The 18,422-nt window shown below is 38.6% G+C and overlaps 2 long non-coding RNA genes across 2 annotated transcripts in view; one reads left to right on the forward strand and one right to left on the reverse strand.

Annotated features, from left to right (window-relative positions):
• The window catches only part of LOC109191593, a 19,301-nt gene extending 4,616 nt beyond the window's left edge, over nucleotides 1–14,685 (reverse strand). Inside the window, exons 1-2 of the long non-coding RNA XR_002055954.1 lie at nucleotides 14,176–14,685; nucleotides 1,933–1,938 (exon numbers count right to left, since the gene is read on the reverse strand). This is a non-coding gene — a long non-coding RNA (uncharacterized LOC109191593). The remainder of the gene's footprint in view (nucleotides 1–1,932; nucleotides 1,939–14,175) is intronic.
• Nucleotides 13,369–14,670, forward strand: LOC109191592. Its single transcript, XR_002055953.1, has 2 exons — nucleotides 13,369–13,825; nucleotides 14,073–14,670. It is a non-coding gene; the product is annotated as an uncharacterized LOC109191592 (long non-coding RNA).
• Nucleotides 14,686–18,422: the final 3,737 nt, after the last annotated feature.

Here is an 18,422-nt window from a genome sequence, read left to right on the forward strand (position 1 = left end):
CATTAAAATTAGTAAGGTGCTTTAACTGTGATGAAAGGTAAAAGGACCACAGGGAACATTTATAGGTTGTTGGGTAGTACTGTTGTAGGTGGAGCACATTCTGTTGAGTCTAGTGATGATACTACTAGGTTGTGGCATTTACATTTGGGTCACCTTGGTGAACGTGGTTTGTCTGATTTGCACAAAGGAATCTGTTAAAAGGAGTTAAATGTTGTAAGCTAGATTTCTGAGAGTTCTGTGTCCTTGGGAAACAGACTAGAGTCATTTTTTCTAATGGGCTGCATAAAACTAAAGGGATTCTAGATTATGTGCACTCTGATGTTTGGGGACCTACCACGGAACCTTCAATGGGTGGCTCTCGATATTATGTTACATTTATTGACGATTTTTCTAGGAAAGTCTGGGTGTATTTCTTGAAACATAAATCTGAAGTGTTTGAGAAATTTAAGTTGTGGAAAGCTGAGGTTGAGAACTAGACTGGAAGAAAAATCAAGTACCTGAGGTCTGACAACGGGACAGAATATACTAAGAAAGAATTTCAGAAATTCTGTGCAGAACATGGAATTCAAAGGCACTATACAGTGCGTAAGACACCACAACAGAATGGTGTTGCTGAGCGGCTGAATAGAACCATTGCTGAGAGAGCAAGGTGTCTCAGATTGAATGTTGGATAAAACGTGCTACGATTCCTTGTTTAAGCACCTAAACAAGGAACCCGTCGAACAAAGCAAAGCTTGAACACAAATTGGCTAAAGAAGAGAGTAGAAGCAGAAGTTTTGAGATGAAAAGTTACTGGAATTCCTTTGTTTCTCACTGTGTAAAATGCTACTGCTTCTACCTCACTTTAGGCATAACTTAGCCTGCAAGGCCAGCCCATTTCCGGACGACATTCGTGCCCGCAGGTGCCGGCGCACGAGCTCGGGCTTGATTTCAAGCCTTTTTGATGTCCTCTAGTTGGATTTTGATTTGCACCCCCCCCCCCCCCACGCGAGAGAGCCTCTATGCTATACAATTCTACAAGCTTGAAAAGAGCTCATGTATATAAGAGGGGCAAATCTTGTTTCCAAACCAATGTGGGACAAAGTCCTACATTTTCCCTTCATTTCCCAACTTAAATGGGTCTACTTTGAGAATCAATATCTCATTCACCCATTATCCGTTTTGAGCGTACAATATATCAATCTCTTCGTCTTACTACGAAGAATCCGAATACACTTTGACCCGACCCAAATCGGAAGTGGACCCCACTGATAATTGTACCACAAAATAGCCACTTAATATGCCATTTTATGCCATTTTAAGCTAATATTTCCAACAATCCCCCACATGAATGAAAATTGATTTTCGGGGTAGTTTTAAAACGGAAACAACTGTGTTCAACGGTCGATCCCTGCATAGGATAGGTAGGGTCACACCCTTTGAACCTTCCCTCGTGAAGATATATTTACTCTACTGACTGTACGGTAGAACGCGATGTCTTTGAACCGACTGCCGTTTGTGTAGACGATGACATATCTCACACAGGAACCTCCAAACATGCTTTGTTCTCATGATTTGTGCCCATTTTGTTCGTGGGTCACCATTCCTGGTTCTGCAAGAGTTTGTGAAGAATTGTGCCCGTCAATTCTCCTTTGAAGCGACCCTCACTTCTCTCTCACATAGGTGATTCTTTCCCGAGTATCCCGCATACTCACATATGTCAACCGACATTCGAATCACTAAAGCATTTAACATGCTAACCTTGTGCGGGAGCCACTATTTCTAACGAGGAGTGGTAGGGGATCCGAGACCCCCCACAGTGACACGCCTCCATTCCATAATTTAGTTGTCCATTGAACCTAGGTGCCAGCTAGGTTGGGTGTCCACTATAGAACATTATACCAAGGGCTTTAGACCCCATTCCTCGTCTCAACTTCTCCACAGCTACTCTACATAACCCTTTGGTTAGCGGATCCGCTATATTGTCTTCTGACTTTACGTAGTCAATCGAGACAACACCAGTTGTGAGAAGTTATCTAATGGTATTTATGTCTACGACGCACATGTCTAGACTTACCATTATACATATGATTCTGTACTCGTCCAATTGCAGCTTGACTATCGCAATGCACACACATTGGAGGTACAGGTCTTTCCCAATTAGGAATATCCTCTAAAAAATGGCGTAGCCATTCAGCCTCTTCACAACATTTGTCCAAGGCTATCAGCTCAGATTCCATCGTGGATCTAGCTATCACGGTCTGTTTAGAGGATTTCCATGCAACGGCTGCACCGGCTAGTGTAAACACGTATCCACTTGTGGACTTGGAGTCCTTAATATCGGATATCCAGCTAGCGTCGCTATACCCTTCAAGTATAGCAGGATATCTCCCATAGTGCAGTCCAAGGTCTCGAGTATACCTTAAGTATCTCAGAACCTTCACTATTGCCGTCCAGTGCATGGCACCGGGGTTACTCGTATATCTACTGAGTTTACTAACCGCAAAGGCAATATCCGGCCTAGTACAGCTCATTAGATACATCAAACTACCAATAACCCGAGCATATTCTACTTGAGAAATACACTCTCCGTGGTTCTTGGTTAGATGAACGCTTCAATCTAATGGCGTCCTAGTCCCTTGATGATTATCCTTGTTAAATTTTTCAAGGATTTTATCAATATAATGTGATTGGCTTAACACCAGACCATCAGGTCTTCTAATGATTCTAATCTCGAGGATTAAATCAGCCAAACCCATATCCTTCATGTCAAATCTCGTATTTAACATGTTTTTGGTAGACTTGATCATTCGATCGTTACTACCAACGATGAGCATGTCATCTACGTATAAACAAAGAATGACATAACCGTCTATCGTTTCCTTAACGTAGACACATTTGTCACTTTCGTTTATTTTAAACCCATTAGTTAACATCGCATGGTCAAACTTCTCGTGCCATTGCTTAGGCGCTTGTTTTAAACCATATAGCGATTTAACCAACTTACACACTTTCCTTTCTTGGCCCGGAACCACGAACCCTTCGGGTTGTTCCATATAGATTTCCTCATCTAGTTCGCCATTTAGGAAAGCGGTTTTAACGTCCATTTGATGAACTTCCAAATTCCGCAGCGCGGCTATAGCAAGTATCATTCTAATGGAGTTTATTCTCGTCACGGGAGAATACGTGTCGAAGTAATCAAGGCCCTCGCGTTGCCTGTAACCCTTGATTACAAGCCTAGCCTTATACTTCTCGATGGAACCATCGGGTTTCATCTTCCTTTTAAAGACCCACTTGGATCCTAAGGGTTTACTACCCGGAGGAAGATCAACAAGTTCCCAAGTGTGATTCTGTAAAATAGAATCCACTTCACTTTTAATAGCCTCTTTCCACATTGGTCCTTCTGTAGAAGTCACGGCTTCTCCGTACGTTCGAGGCTCGTTTTCTATCAAACAAGATAGAAAATCGGGTTCATTTTCTAATAAACAAGTTAGAGTACTCGAATCATACTCCAACAAGTTAGAAAATCAGGACCGAATGATTTTCCAACTCTCGCCCTCTTACTGCGTCTTGGCTCGAGCTCGGGTTCTCTCTCGGATTCCCCACTATCATTATCCCTAGCTTCGTCAAATGTTCGTTTTGACGAACTCGGTCCCTCATTGGACCTACAAGGAAATACATTTTCAAAGAAAGATGCATTCCTTGATTCTATTATCGTGTTCTCGTGTACGTCCGGATTATGGGACTCGTGTACTAAAAACCGATAAGCACTACTATTATGTGCATAGCCAATAAAGATACAGTCCACTGTCTTAGGACCTATCTTTACTTTCTTAGGTGTTGGCACCAAAACCTTGGCAAGACACCCCCACACTTTCAGGTACTGGTAGGAAGGTTTCCTACCGTTCCACAGCTCATAAGCAGTCTTATCGAGCTTCTTGTGGGGTACCTTATTCAAAAGGTAATTACTTGTCAAAATAGCTTCACCCCACGCGTCTTGAGGTAGGCCCGAACTTATAAGCATCGCATTCATCATATCTTTCAATGTACGATTCTTTCGCTCGGCAACACCGTTCGATTGAGGTGAGTAAGGTGCAGTACGCTCGTGTATTATACCTACACTCGCACAGAAGTCACCAATAGGTGCTTCGTACTCACCACCTCGATCGCTTTTAACTTTCTTAATCTTACAATTAAGTTGGTTTTCAACTTCATTCTTATAAAGAATGAATTTTTCCAAGGCTTCGTCTTTGCTTTTAAGCAAATACACATAGCAATAACGTGTGCTATCATCGATAAACGTGATAAAATATTTATTACCACCTCTCGTTTGTATCGATCTAAAATCGCACAAATCACTATGGATTAATTCTAGTGGTTCAGTTTCCCTTTCAACCGATTTGAAAGGTACTTTCGTTAATTTTGCCTCAACACAAATTTCACATTTGTTATTTGTGTTAATTTGAAAATTAGGAATATGGTCCATGTTAATTAATCTACGTATAGAATTATAATTAACGTGACCTAGTCTACCATGCCACAAATTGGAAGACTCAAGCAAGTAAACGGAATTAACTTTGCTCTTATTCATGATGATAGGCATTACATTGAGCTTAAAAAGCCCATCAGTTACATAACCTTTGCCTACAAACATTCCTAGCTTAGACAAAACAACCTTGTCTGACTCGAACACCATGCGAAAGCCATGCTTGTTCAACAGTGAGCCAGACACCAGATTCTTCCTCAGCTCTGGAACATACAGCACGTTGTTCAACGTCAGTTCCTTCCCGGAAGTCATCTTCAGAACCATCTTGCCCACGCCTTCCACAGCAGACTGAGCAGAGTTTCCCATCCAAACCTTCTCGCCCTCAACGGTCTCAAAGGTGTTGAACATTTCTCGGTTGCAACACAAGTGCCTTGTTGCACCAGTGTCCATGAACCACTCTCGTGGGTTAGAGTCCACGAGGTTCACCTCGGTCACCATAGCCGAAAGACTAATCTCGACCTCCTTCTAATTGCTTTCCTCAACCATGTTGGCTTCAGAACTCTTGTTCTTCTTCTTTGGAACTTTGCACTCAGAGGACGTGTGGCCAATCTTGCCACAATTGAAGCATTTTCCATGAAATTTCTTCTTGGTAATGCCTCCTTTTGGACCTAGCTTTTGCTTGTCCTTCTTGTTCTTCTTGGAGTTTTTAGCATGCTCCACAACATTGGCTTTAGCACCAATAGTGAGAATTTCTTCCATCATTCGTCTTGTTCCCCTCCTCAATTCGGAGTCGCTGGATCAGGTCCTCCAGGTTCATTTCCTTTCGCTTATGCTTAAGGTAGTTCTTGAAGTCCTTCCACCCTGGAGGCAGCAAGTGGATGACAGATCCCACTAGGAAGGCTTCACTCAACGTCATGCCTTCGTCACGGATTTCATCAAAGATTAGTTGTAAATCTTCAACCTGACTTAGCACGGTTTTGGAATCAACCATTTTGAAGTCAAGGAATCGCCCAACCACAAATTTCTTTGCGCCGGCATCCTCACTTCGGTATTTATGATCCAAAGCTTCCCACAGCGCTTTCGCTGTGCCAATCTTGCGATATACGTCGTATAACGCATCACACAATCCATTTAGGATGTAGTTTCGGCATAGGAAGTCCGAATCCTTCCAATAGCCAACTGCCATCACGGATTGGGCATCCTGTTCCCTTAGTTCGGGAACCTTCTCGGTCAAAAATCTTGCCAAGCCGAGAGTTGCCAGGTAGAACAGCATCTTTTGCTGCCACCTCTTGAAATTCGATCCAATACCGGTGAATTTCTTCGGTCTTTCGGCCGAACCACTGGGTACCGTAGGTACCCGAGTCATGGGAATATATCCCTCAGTGCTCCCACCATCTTGTGAACCAACGTTCACTGGTGTAGCCTGGGAATTAGCAACATTATTGCCATTCCCACCACTGTTGTTCTCAACAACATTCTCCTCCCCGAGAGCTGGCAAAACTGGATTCTCCATTTCTTTTAGGAAATTAGAGATAAACAACCAACGGGAAACGGATATAAGGTTTTAAGATTGTTGGGTAATATGGTTGTAAAATCCCAAAATAATAATAATCCTACGGAAAGATTAATATTATATGGGAAAACAGAAAATTGGGAAAGAAAAGGTTGAGTGTTTGGGTAAAGGTTTAGCACGAGTTCGAACATGAAGTTCTTTTCCTTAAAACCTTATTTGCTACCTCCCACAAGTGCTAGGAGCGTTGTAGCCTAGGTTTCCCAGGATAAAACGTGCTACGATTCCTTGTTTAAGCACCTAAACAAGGAACCCGTCGAACAAAGCAAAGCTTGAACACAGATTGGCTAAAGAAGAGAGTAGAAGCAGAAGTTTTGAGATGAAAAGTTACTGGAATTCCTTTGTTTCTCACTGTGTAAAATGCTACTGCTTCTACCTCACTTTATATAGGGATGTTGGAGTGATAGCATTCAACATGGCCATTAAATTGGTGTTAAAACCAATTGTGTAACACCTGTAACGGTCACCACTAAGTAGGATTAAACTCATAATTTAAAATTGGAATTAAAACAGTATTAATTCCGTAACAGATGAGTTTAATCTTCTGCACTTTCGGGTTTCAGACCGTTGGGGTGCACGAGAGTTCACACTCTCGTGCTGTGGTACACCACGAGAGTACACCTCTTGTGTTCACCGTTGCACGAGAGTTTTGCTCTCGGTGCACCACAACCTCTCGTGCTACAGGTTTTGGCCGAGCCAAGTGACTATAACAGATGGAAAATGATACCGAAGTTAGGCATAACTTAGCCCGCAAGGCCAGCCCATTTCCGGACGACATTCGTGCCCGCGAGCTCGGGCTTGATTTCAAGCCTTTTTGATGTCCTCTAGTTGGATTTTGATTTGCACCCCCCCCCCCCCCCCGCGCGAGAGAGCCCCTATACTTTACAATTCTACAAGCTTGAAAAGAGCTCATGTATATAAGGGGGGCAAATCTTGTTTCCAAACCAATGTGGGACAAAGTCCTACATTTTCACTTCATTTCCCAACTTAAATGGGTCTACTTTGAGAATCAATATCTCATTCACCCATTATCCGTTTTGAGCGTACAATATATCAATCTCTTCGTCTTACTACGAAAAATCCGAATCCACTTTGACCCGACCCAAATCGGAAGTGGACCCCACTGATAATTGTACCACAAAATAGCCACTTAATATGCCATTTTATGCCATTTGAAGCTAATTTTTCCAACAGACGCACCAATGTCAAACCACCTAGTAGGTATGGGTTTGAGGATATGGTTTCTTTTGCACTTCTTGTTTCTAATAATGATCCAGTTACCTTTCAAGAGGCTGTTCTAGCCAGGAGAAAGATAAATGGATGGCAGGTATGATTGAAGAGATGGAGTCTTTACATCAGAATCATACTTGGGAGTTAGCTCAACTTCCTCAAGGAAAGAAGGCTATAGGGTGCAAGTGGTTCTATAGGAAGAAGCCACCAGTATCAGAAAAAGAAGGGGAAAGGTTTAAGGCTAGGTTAGTTGCGAAGGGGTTTTCTCAACAGAAGGGGATAGATTATGATGAGGTTTTCTCTCCTGTTGTTAGACATACTTCTATCAGATTAGTACTTGCTTTGGTAGCCATTTGGGATTTGCATTTGGAACAAATGGATGTGAAAACTGCTTTTCTACATGGTGATCTAGATGAACAAATTTACATGAAGCAACCTGAAGGGTTTGTTAAACCCGGAGGTGGGCACTTGGTTTGTCGATTCAAGAGGTCTTTGTATGGGCTGAAACAGGCTCCACGGCAGTGGTACAAGCGGTTCGATGCTTACATGATTCAAATTGGCTATACACGTTATGAGTATGATTGTTGTGTCTATGTTAAAAGCCTTGATGATGGTTCTTTTATTTTTCTGTTACTGTATGTGGATGATATGTTGATTGTTGCTAAGAGTATGGAGGATATTACTGCATTGAAAGTTTTGTTGGGTCAGGAATGTGATATGAAAGACTTAGGAGTTGCACAGAAAATTCTTGGCATGGAAATTCACAGGGATAGAGGTGCAAGACAGTTGTGGCTAACTCAACAGAGTTATATAGAGAAAATTCTTGACAGGTTTGGGATGAGTAAGTCTAAACCGGTTAGTACCCCTTTGGCTAATCATTTTAAACTCTTATCCAATCAGTGTCCTCAAACAGTTAGTGAGATTGAAAGTATGGCAAAGGTTCCTTATGCTAGTGCAGTTGGCTGTTTAATATATGCAATGGTTTGTACTCGACCTGATTTGGCTCATGCTGTTAGCTAAACCTGGGAAGTAGCATTGGGAGGCAGTTAAATGGATTCTCTGGTACTTAAGGGGCACTATGAGGCATTGTATTGTATTTGGGAGTCAACAGAATGAGCATGTACTCATGGGATATGTGGATTCTGATTATGCTGGAGACATGGATAATAGACGTTCTACAACAGGGTATGTTTTTACTCTTGGGGGTGGTCCTGTTTGCTGGAGATCATCAGTTCAGTCTATTGTAGCTTTGTCTACAACTAAAGCAGAATACATGGCTGTGACTGAGGCAGCTAAAGAGGCTTTGTGGCTTTCAGGTTTGATTAAGGAGTTGGGTATTGAGCAAGATGGAGTTCAATTACACTGTGACAATCAAAGTTCCATTTTCTTAGCTAAAAATCAAGTATACCATGCCAGAACCAAACATATTGATGTAAGGTTTCATAAGGTCAGAGAGTTGGTTGTTTCTGGTGAGATTTTGTTGCAGAAAATTCATACAAGTGAGAATGCAGCAGACATGTTGACCAAGGCGGTTACTAGTGACAAGTTCAAACATTGTTTGGACTTGTTGGGTGTTTCCAGATGTTAGATGAACATGGTGGTCCTATTCCAGGGAGACTATGAGATGAGTTTTTCATCCTAAAGGGCTTATTTGCGAAGGTGGAGATGGTTTGATAAGTATTTTCTCCGAAAGGACATATTCGCCAAGGTGGAGATTTGTTGAGTTATCTTTTCTCCGAGAGAGCATATTCGCCAAGGTGGAGATTTGTTGTGTTTGTCTCATATAAGGATTAGGAATATGAGTTTGTCTCATATAAGGAATAGGAGTGAAAGGGAGATTATATGCATATAAATATATTGAATGTATCTCATCACCTGGATCACCATCACAAATAATAAGAGAATACTTTCACTCCCGTGGATGTAGGCACATTGTCGAACCACATAAATCTTGTCTTCTTTACTGCCATTATTATTTTTCTGGTGCTGGTTAATCTCAACAGTTACCTAGTTGAGTAACTTTATAAGGGGTTGCGATCGAGATTATAACCGGTGTGGTACGTGTTTCGAGCTCAGAATAAGAAACAAAGTGATACATGATATGATTAATTTAGATGTTATTGGTTTGGAAGACAGAAGCGAATTATATCATATCAGTTTGCCCGAAACAAATGAGAGAATGAATTATATCATATCAATTTGCCTGAAGCAAACGAAGGAATAAATTATTTCATATCAGTTTGTCCGAAACAAATGAGGGAGTGAATTATATCATGTAAATTTGCACGAAGCAATTCCCAAACCAGTGAGTGAACTAATGTAAAGTTGAGGATAAGGATTTTTTGGAGATCCTGAAGATCTATTTTATTTGACAAGCTTCCAACTTCCTTATGATTGTTGTGTACCCGTATAATATCATTTGATATGTATGCTTTCATATCTGATTATATGTGTTACTCTTAGATGATTGCATATGTGTTTTGGGTACTTCATATATTGCGATGCACTTTTAAAGGCTTTAAATACCCACATGATTTTATAGTATAGCTTGAGCTAGTTATTGTTGTTATCACAATCTGGCCTGCTGCATATCATAAGTATTCCCCCTAACACCTAGTACGTGGTATAAAATCAAACATTTTCCATCTGCGTTTTATTCACAATGTGCAGCCTTTTTCCTATATCACCACCATAGCGTACATTGTGGGCATGTATATGTTGATTATGAACTTCCGTATGATATTTAAATCTTTAGAGCCCATTATAAGGGATCAATATATAATTATGTACGTTGACTGCACACTTTATGAAGATCATTTCACGACATTAGGGGGAGATAAGAGCTCAAATTTTATAGAATGTCAAGAAATTCTATGAATGATTGATCTTCAATATTTGAATCCACGTACTAGGTTGACTGAACTAGAAGTTCATAAGAAGTAAACTGAAATGCAAGTTCAGAAGATAATTAATCTGCCAATATATATATACTGATAAAAAAAGTGATTTGGTCCCTTGTATCTTCCCGAACTTGGACCGTATGTATTTACCAATGCTCCTTGACACCAGAAGCGTGGAGACATGTTGGTATAAAAGACAAGAATCCGCGGAAAGCTATATCTAGTAGAAAATTTCGTCACTCTTGAAATCGCTTAAAGAAGCTAAGTATGTCCTGCAGATATTCGTCCAGAAGACATTCATCTGGAATGCGAAAAATTCCAATAAAATTATAGGTGCACCCAAAATCATAATACTAGGGATGCGGAACGACCAGATAAAAATATCTTTGGGAAATGGCTAGAGTCTGGTTGAATTAGAAATGGCCATTATTTTATATATATGGGAGAAATTTATGAAAAATGTTATAGTTGTCGACAACACAATTGCCTTATAAATTGCTCTTAGTAAATGAGAATCTGGATCCAGAGCTAGGCACAGTAGTGCCCTGATTTATTTTTTTTTATGTATAAAAGGGCAATTAAGGCATATATAGCTCAACTCGCTAAAACTGCATTCTCTTTATAACATGTACACCATTTAATGTTAACCCTGAAGGTTAAAAATGGGTGTTTGTACAAAAGAGAAATACAAATAATCTGGTGGTATGATATAAAGCGAGACTGGTAGCTTAAGGGTTTACGCAGAGACCCTAAATTGATTTTGATCCAATGTTCTCTCCCATAACAGATGGCATTACGTTCCGCTAATTAACATCATTGGCAGTGAATTATAAATTTAAATATGCAGTTGATGAGTGTCATGACCGCAAACTTACTGGTCATTAGACGCTAATATTTATTTGTAAATCCCTATTGGATTCAACACTTTTGAAATTAGGAAAGTGAAAATGGCAACGCGTATCATTAAACTACTAAAGTATTTGTATGACTTGAATATTATTGACTGAGTGTTTTCCTCCCGAAGAAGGAATATGCAAATATGTACTATTATGTGTTCGTTAAAGAATTGTTAATGGAGTTATTTGTTTATTATCTCAGTCGGTAATGATGATTTAAATGTTATTGAAACACATAGAGAGCTTGGTGATATCAGCTCATGTCGAAAGACGAAGTTTTGAAATAAAAGACTTGGAAATCCAAGTATTGTCTCGACCTGAAAATCGAGCTTCTCCTTGAAGAAGTTTTATACACCAGTTAGCCTACTTGAAAAATATCTTGAAGATGTTTTATATAGACAAGTAGTATTTACTTATCACACAAACGGTTGCCCAATAATCTCTTGAAGTAGATAAATGACCATTTAGACATGAAGATTATAGTGAGGATATTTAGGGACTGGAAGTCCATTACTTCATCACTATATTGGAGCACTATTATTGAACTAGAAGTTCCATAATCGCATCAGGCCTGATATTGAATTTGCGATGAAATTGCTAGCAACATTTAGTGTTCCCCCCTACAATGAAAATTGGAATGGTATTTTAACATATCCTCCAGCACCTTCGAGGTACAAAGTTTTTGACGTTTATGTGAGAAACCCATATGTGGTCTTGATGGGCTACTTGAGCACTGGTTCTTTTATTTATTCCCTATGATGCCAAGTCCAAAACTGGTTATGTTATATTTTTACCCCCAATGTCCCATATGAGGACAAATAAGATTGTGTTGCACAAGCAAGTAATAGTTTTGTTAAGGGGAACCTTACAAAACATGTTGCACCTTAGTCCTTCTACACACATGAACTCTAGAAGAGTTGTAAAATTCTTGTTGAGAATGTTTGCCCCACTGAACAATCTTGCATATATGTTCACTAAGTCTCTGCCTAAAATTGGGATGCGTAGGCTTAGAAGATTTTTATCTTCAAGGGGAGCGACAACCCCTAGCTGTGCTAAAATGGAAAATCTAGAGGACTTTTGATATCCTGAAGATTATGCTATGAAAGCATATGGTTGTACTCTTTTTCCCTTAGCTAAGTTTTTCCCACAGGGTTTTCTCAAGCTAAGGTTTTTAATGAGGCAACCGATGTCGGTGCACTTGATCGAGTGGATAGTCCTGAAGACTCTTGAAATCTTGAAGATTATGCCCAGAAGGCTTATGGTTGTACTCTTTTCTTAGGCTAAGGTTTTTAATGAGGCAACCGGTGCAACACATGGATCAACATACTTCGTGTACTCTTTTCCTCGTCAAGATTTTTCTAGCGAGGTTTTTAACGAGGCATGAGTATAGTTATTTAATGGCCAAGGGGGAGTGTTATAAATATTTTATTATTATGGCCATTAAACTTGTGACCTTTTGTTAGCCTTTATTTATTTCATTACTTATGTTAAAGGATGTGAAAGGTTGTAATCATCCCTATAAATTGAGGGTGAAAGCTTAATGAAAAGATGGTCTCATGTGATTGTGTTCTATACATTGTGTTCTTCCTCCCCTTTTACTTATCTATTCTATATACTCATATACATACAATCTCCAAGCATTACCGTGCAAACATCACGCGAGAACCAACGAGTTGATAGGGCGAATTACAACAGAAAAAATGTATTCTATAATTCTATTGAAGCATATTCCTAATTTACCTGTTCCATCATATCAAAACTTCAAACTAGAATAATGAGACTCTGGAGAGGGTTTACTAGTTTTGTGTAATTTACTAGCTATTATACATAAATAAAATTTATTGTGCATATACCTTTAATTAGTGGTCGTGCATTTTTCTTATAGAATAGTGAGACCATGCAATCCATATCTAGCCAATTCGATAAAAAAATTGGAAAATTACTTTGACAACATGATATTCTGTATATACTAACAAAAAAATTATTTTTCTTTTAAAATGGTTTTTTGTTTTTTAATAATTCGTAGGCGGTCCCTTATTTTCACCTTAATTACGATTGTAGGTGGAAATAAGTCGATAAATTAAAATAAATAATATATATATATATATCAACAAAAATAGGGATTTATAATTTTAGCAAAAATAATGTGAGAAATAAATACTTTAATTCGTATCATGTGAGAAATACTAATCCAACAATTGTTTGCACATGAAGTTCAGCAAGAATCCCAAAAATGGGCATTATATTGTTTTCTCAAACCTTTAGCTTCAAATAAACTAAAGGGATTGCCTCGCCCCCTTGCAAAGTTACATATCCGTAGTGTAATGGACAACCTTACTAATATATAAAAATGAAATATTAATCCTGTGAATTGAAGCACTCATTTTTCCCAAGCATATCAGACCACGCTTGTCAACTACTCCAAAGAAAACACATTGTCCATGGTCCCGTACATTCTAACTTCTTCTGGAAATTCCTCAACTCCACCCAAATCAAATTGTCTCCAAACCTCAGTGTTCAAATTACAAATCAAAATGGAAAGCCGTTCACTATTCATAAATAACAACACAATCTCCCCATCATGATTTGTAGTATGACGCAGGAATGTGCTCCTAAGTCCCTCTTCTAATGGAATGGTCATAGTAATGTTCTCCCAGCATTCCTTAGATTTCTCCCAAGTCCAAACATCCATGTAGAATTCTCTTGGGCGAACACGAACCATAGCCAGTCGACCTCCATCAACTTGTAGAAATGCAAAATTTTGGTTAAGAAAGTGATTTTTTTCCCAAGCTGAAGATAAAACTACATAATATTCCCATAATGATGATAGTTCAGTTGGAAATGGTATCAAAAAATAAGTCTCAGACCCAACTTCAAATGCTACTATGTGGAAGCTAGGACAATCAACTTTAGTGAGCCAATTATAGAAATAGATAACGCCGTCAATGTAGACACTAGTATCATAGCAGAAGTTAAAGCAGGCATAGTCATCAAAGGGGTAGAAGGGGTAGGAAAAGGGGTAGTTGATCTCCCTCCATGATTTGTCCACTCCCACAGTCAAAACCCAATGCTTATACTCGAAGCGGATGGGCGTGCTGCCTCGATCAATCATACAGGCTGACATCAAAACCTTGTATCTTTTAGATTGTGAATCAAACCCCAACTGTGCACAGGATAAAGATGGATGGGGGAAGTGGAATTGGATTGTCGGAAGGGAAATACGTTGTCCCGTGCAAACGTTGCAAACAACGACGTCTCCATTGGGTCTGGACATACAAATCAGGCCATCCGAGGAGGAGTGTAGACAGCCTTCCAGAAATGGTTCAGCGTCCAAGTAGCCGAGACGGTTGGCTTGGAGCATTCCCGGCTGCCCTTGGCTGAAATTTATGGTGTAATACACATGGGAGGAACGGGAGGAGAGCCGCTTTGGCTGTATGATAGCGATGAGGATGCCCGCCCTAGTGGGAAGTGTCAAGGACAAGCTGCGATGCAGAACGCCAAAGCCATGGTCGGCTATGAGAGCGCAAAAGAATTTAGAAACGCACCTGAATCGTACTAGCGATTTAGCGGGGAGCTTGGAGAGGATTCCGACGAGAATATCTTGGGGAAGAAGAAGAGGTTGCGTCTTCTCCGATGCGCCGCCCATCGTATCCTACAAGCTGATCGAAGGTTTGCAGGAGTTTTAGGGATTTTCAAGAATGAGTTGAGTTGTATTTAAGGTAAAATTGTATTCTCCCTCTCCTCCTGATTGCGAATTTTATGCAACTAACCATTGTTGGACTCTAAATTTAAGATTTCATAATTAAATGAGGGATTAGAGCAAAAAGAAATTAATTCTATATATACTAGTATTTTCGCCTATGCGTTGCACGGAATGAATTTGTTAAAATATTTTAATAATATTTGGATCGATATATAATTATATATATAAATTATTACATCGAATATTATATAATGCAATTGAAGAATCGAGTTGGATCGATTGTATTTTTATGATGTTATCATTGCTTGAATTTGATCAAATAATTGTCCAATTAATAGTCAATGTGTAGATGTACGCATCCGTAGTCAATGGGTAGATATACGCATCTGGTGCTAAAACTTTAGAGATTTTAAATATCAGTGTTCAATGAATTATATATGGGGATCATATTTAATTTCCTTACACATTCTACACATAATTACACATCTTTATATATACCCATTGTAATGAGGTCCCATGATTTTGGATAAAGATATGTTACAAAATCAGTCATAATTAATTTCTTTTGAATCATTCATACGTATTGCAAGAACATTTCCATCTTTAATTACACAATTTTCCTTATAAATTGTGGATACTAAACGATTCTATTCATTTTTTTCCATTTATAAATATAATATATATCTTTATATAACTATATTTCCAGTAACATATATATATACAGAATTTTTTAAATATTTCAAGTAACTTTACATTTTATAAAATATATAACCGAGATTAATATTTTTTTCATCCCGGCTAAACCTTATTTTTTGTTGACATACTCGGCTAAACCTTATAATTACACAATCATTATATTCTTAGTATAAAATAACATTTGGTGTAAAAATTATTAATTTCCATCTCGATTAATATTCATTCAAATTTTGGCTAAACCTTATATTTCCATTTCGTATTTGCAAAACCTTTTCCATCTTTAATTACAAAATTTTCCTTATAAATTGTTGATACTAAATGATTCTATTCCATTTTTCATTTTTAAATATATATCTTTACATAATCATATTTCTGCAACATATATATACAATTTTTTTATATATATATTTCCAGTAACTTTGTTGGTCCCGGTAGGGTCAAAAGAGACTCTAGAGGGGGGGGGGGGGGTGAATAGACTCTAATCGATTTTTCAAAGTTGGTCATTTTGGAACGATGCACAACGGAATTAAGGTTTCGTCTTAGATATATGCTTTGCACAATTTTGTAAGAAACTTTTAATGCACAACGGAATTAATGCTCCTTGTCTTTTGTGAAAATCATTCCTATGACACCTTTTGTCCGAATGATTGCGCATTCATGAGACAACATTCTTCTTTCTTTATTTTTAATGAAGGTTGTCTTTACAAGTTTATCTGAAACTTGTTTTCTCGGAGAAGATCTTCGAAAGATTGTCCTTATCTTTTGACTTATGATGAGATCCATTTTGTGGAGAGATGTCTATCCGAGAGTTGCTCAATCCATCTTTCGTCTGCAATCATCTTTCGACCATCTTGTTATCTTCGTGTTTTCAAGTAGACCTATTATGCTAGTTGATGATGACGGTTTTCACACATCCATCAAGTATCAAATCACAGTATAGAGTTTAGATATCGTTCCACTGGAGATGGCTCTTGTAATGTTAGGAATTGATTGCAAAGCGGAGTTAAGCACAAGCTAGAACTATTCTTTTAGAAGTTAGACCTATTGGTAAGGAGTTGGTTTGATATGATTATACTAATAACAAATAGAACAAGTAAAACAAAAGACCGGGATTTGATTGATTCAAGCTAAGATGCTAAATATTGTACTAAGGTTTAGGGAATTAAATCAAGACATAGGGTAAGTGAGATGCACAAAAGTGTCCAAATACTGTTGGAAAAAATAGCTTAAAATGGCATAAAATGGCATATTAAGTGGCTATTTTGTGGTACAATTATCAGTGGGGTTCCACTTCCGATTTGGGTCGGGTCAAAGTGGATTCGGGTTCTTCGTAGTGAGATGAAGAGATTGATATATTGTACGCTCAAAACGGATAATGGGTGAATGAGATATTGATTCTTAAAGTAGACCCATTTGAGTTGGAAAATAAAGGGAAAAAGTGAGCTTTTGTCCCACATTGGTTTGGGAAGAGGATTTGCCCCACTATTTATACATGAGCTCTTGTTAAGCTTATTGAATTGTATAGCATAGAGGCTCTCTCTTGTGCGAAGGGAGAGTGCAAATCAAATCCAATGAACTTTGATGTTCATTGTGTTGTTATACTATTGTTGTTATTAGTTTCGGCCAAAGTGGCCGAAATTTATTGAAACAAGTAGTTTCAAGGTTTCGGCCACATGTGAATTGGCAGTGGCCGAAACTGTGCACTGTTGGGATTTAATTCGGCTGTTATGGAATTAATTTTTGAATTAATTTCAATTTCAATTTTTGAATTAAAACCTAAGTAAATGGTGGATGTTACAAGAGTTGTAGGGATGCCCCTAAATGCCATAATAAAGGCTATTCACTCCTCACTCCTATATAAGAAGGGGTAGAGTGCAGCAGAATTTTTACTAAGGAAAAAGTAACAAGAACACACAAGAAAAATATTTTTTCCAAGCCTCAAAATACTTCTGCTTCTACTCCATTCTTGAAGCTGTGTTTTGCCCGTGCTCTCGTTCGCCGGGTTCGTTCGTTTGGGTGCTCAAACGTCGAACCGTTGTACGTTTTATCCTGGGAGACCTAGGCCACAACGCTCCTAGCACTTTTGGGAGGTGGCAATAAGGTTTTAAGGAAAGAAAGACACCTTGCCTAACTCGTACATTTCTTTCTTCCTTCTCCTTCTTTCTTGTTTTGGATTATGCTTTTAAGCAAAAATCCGTTCTTTCTTGTTAATTTGGAATTATAATCTAAGGATTATATTTTCTTTTTGGTTGATATATATTGGTATATCTTTTTCGTAGATATACATTTATATATAACCGTTGGGTCCGTCTTATATACATTTGTGTGTATATATATATTTTCGGATATATATATCCAATAATATTTTATATATATTTCGTGTGTATATATATAAATATTATTTTACGGATATTAAATCGATTGTGGTTCATTATCACCAACAATCTTAAAACCTTATATACTTTTGATAATGAACAAGTCGATGGATTCCAAAAGTGTTGGATCCGTGAATGTTGCTCGTGGTGCACATTCAAATGGTCAACGGCAACGATGTTGCACATTCCGTGATGCCAGTTGATGGCAGCAACGTTGGAAATAATATTTCCATGGAGTTGCAAAAAACACACGATGGTGCTCCAGAGAACTTTGGTTCACGATCCGGTAGACCTGTGCTAATGGCACACAATTGGTACCTATTGTGTTGTCTAGTGGATCGGCTAAAAGCCACGAAGGATCCTATGATGGTGTAATGACTACATGGTCTGAGGACTATGGTAGTGTTACAAATGACTTCAACCGTAATCGAAGGAAACTCAAGCGGAAGCTTAGCTTTCAAGAAGATTATGAGAAGAAGGAGAAATGCCACTATGAAGCGAATCGTCATCCTGGTGAAAAGGTTGAGGACAACTTCGCTATGTTTCAAACATGTGGATGGTTGGACGAGTGAGGTCACAACCGAGGT

The sequence above is a fragment of the Ipomoea nil genome, unplaced genomic scaffold (assembly GCF_001879475.1).
Source record: "Ipomoea nil cultivar Tokyo-kokei standard unplaced genomic scaffold, Asagao_1.1 scaffold1700, whole genome shotgun sequence".
Classification (NCBI taxonomy): Eukaryota; Viridiplantae; Streptophyta; class Magnoliopsida; order Solanales; family Convolvulaceae; genus Ipomoea; species Ipomoea nil.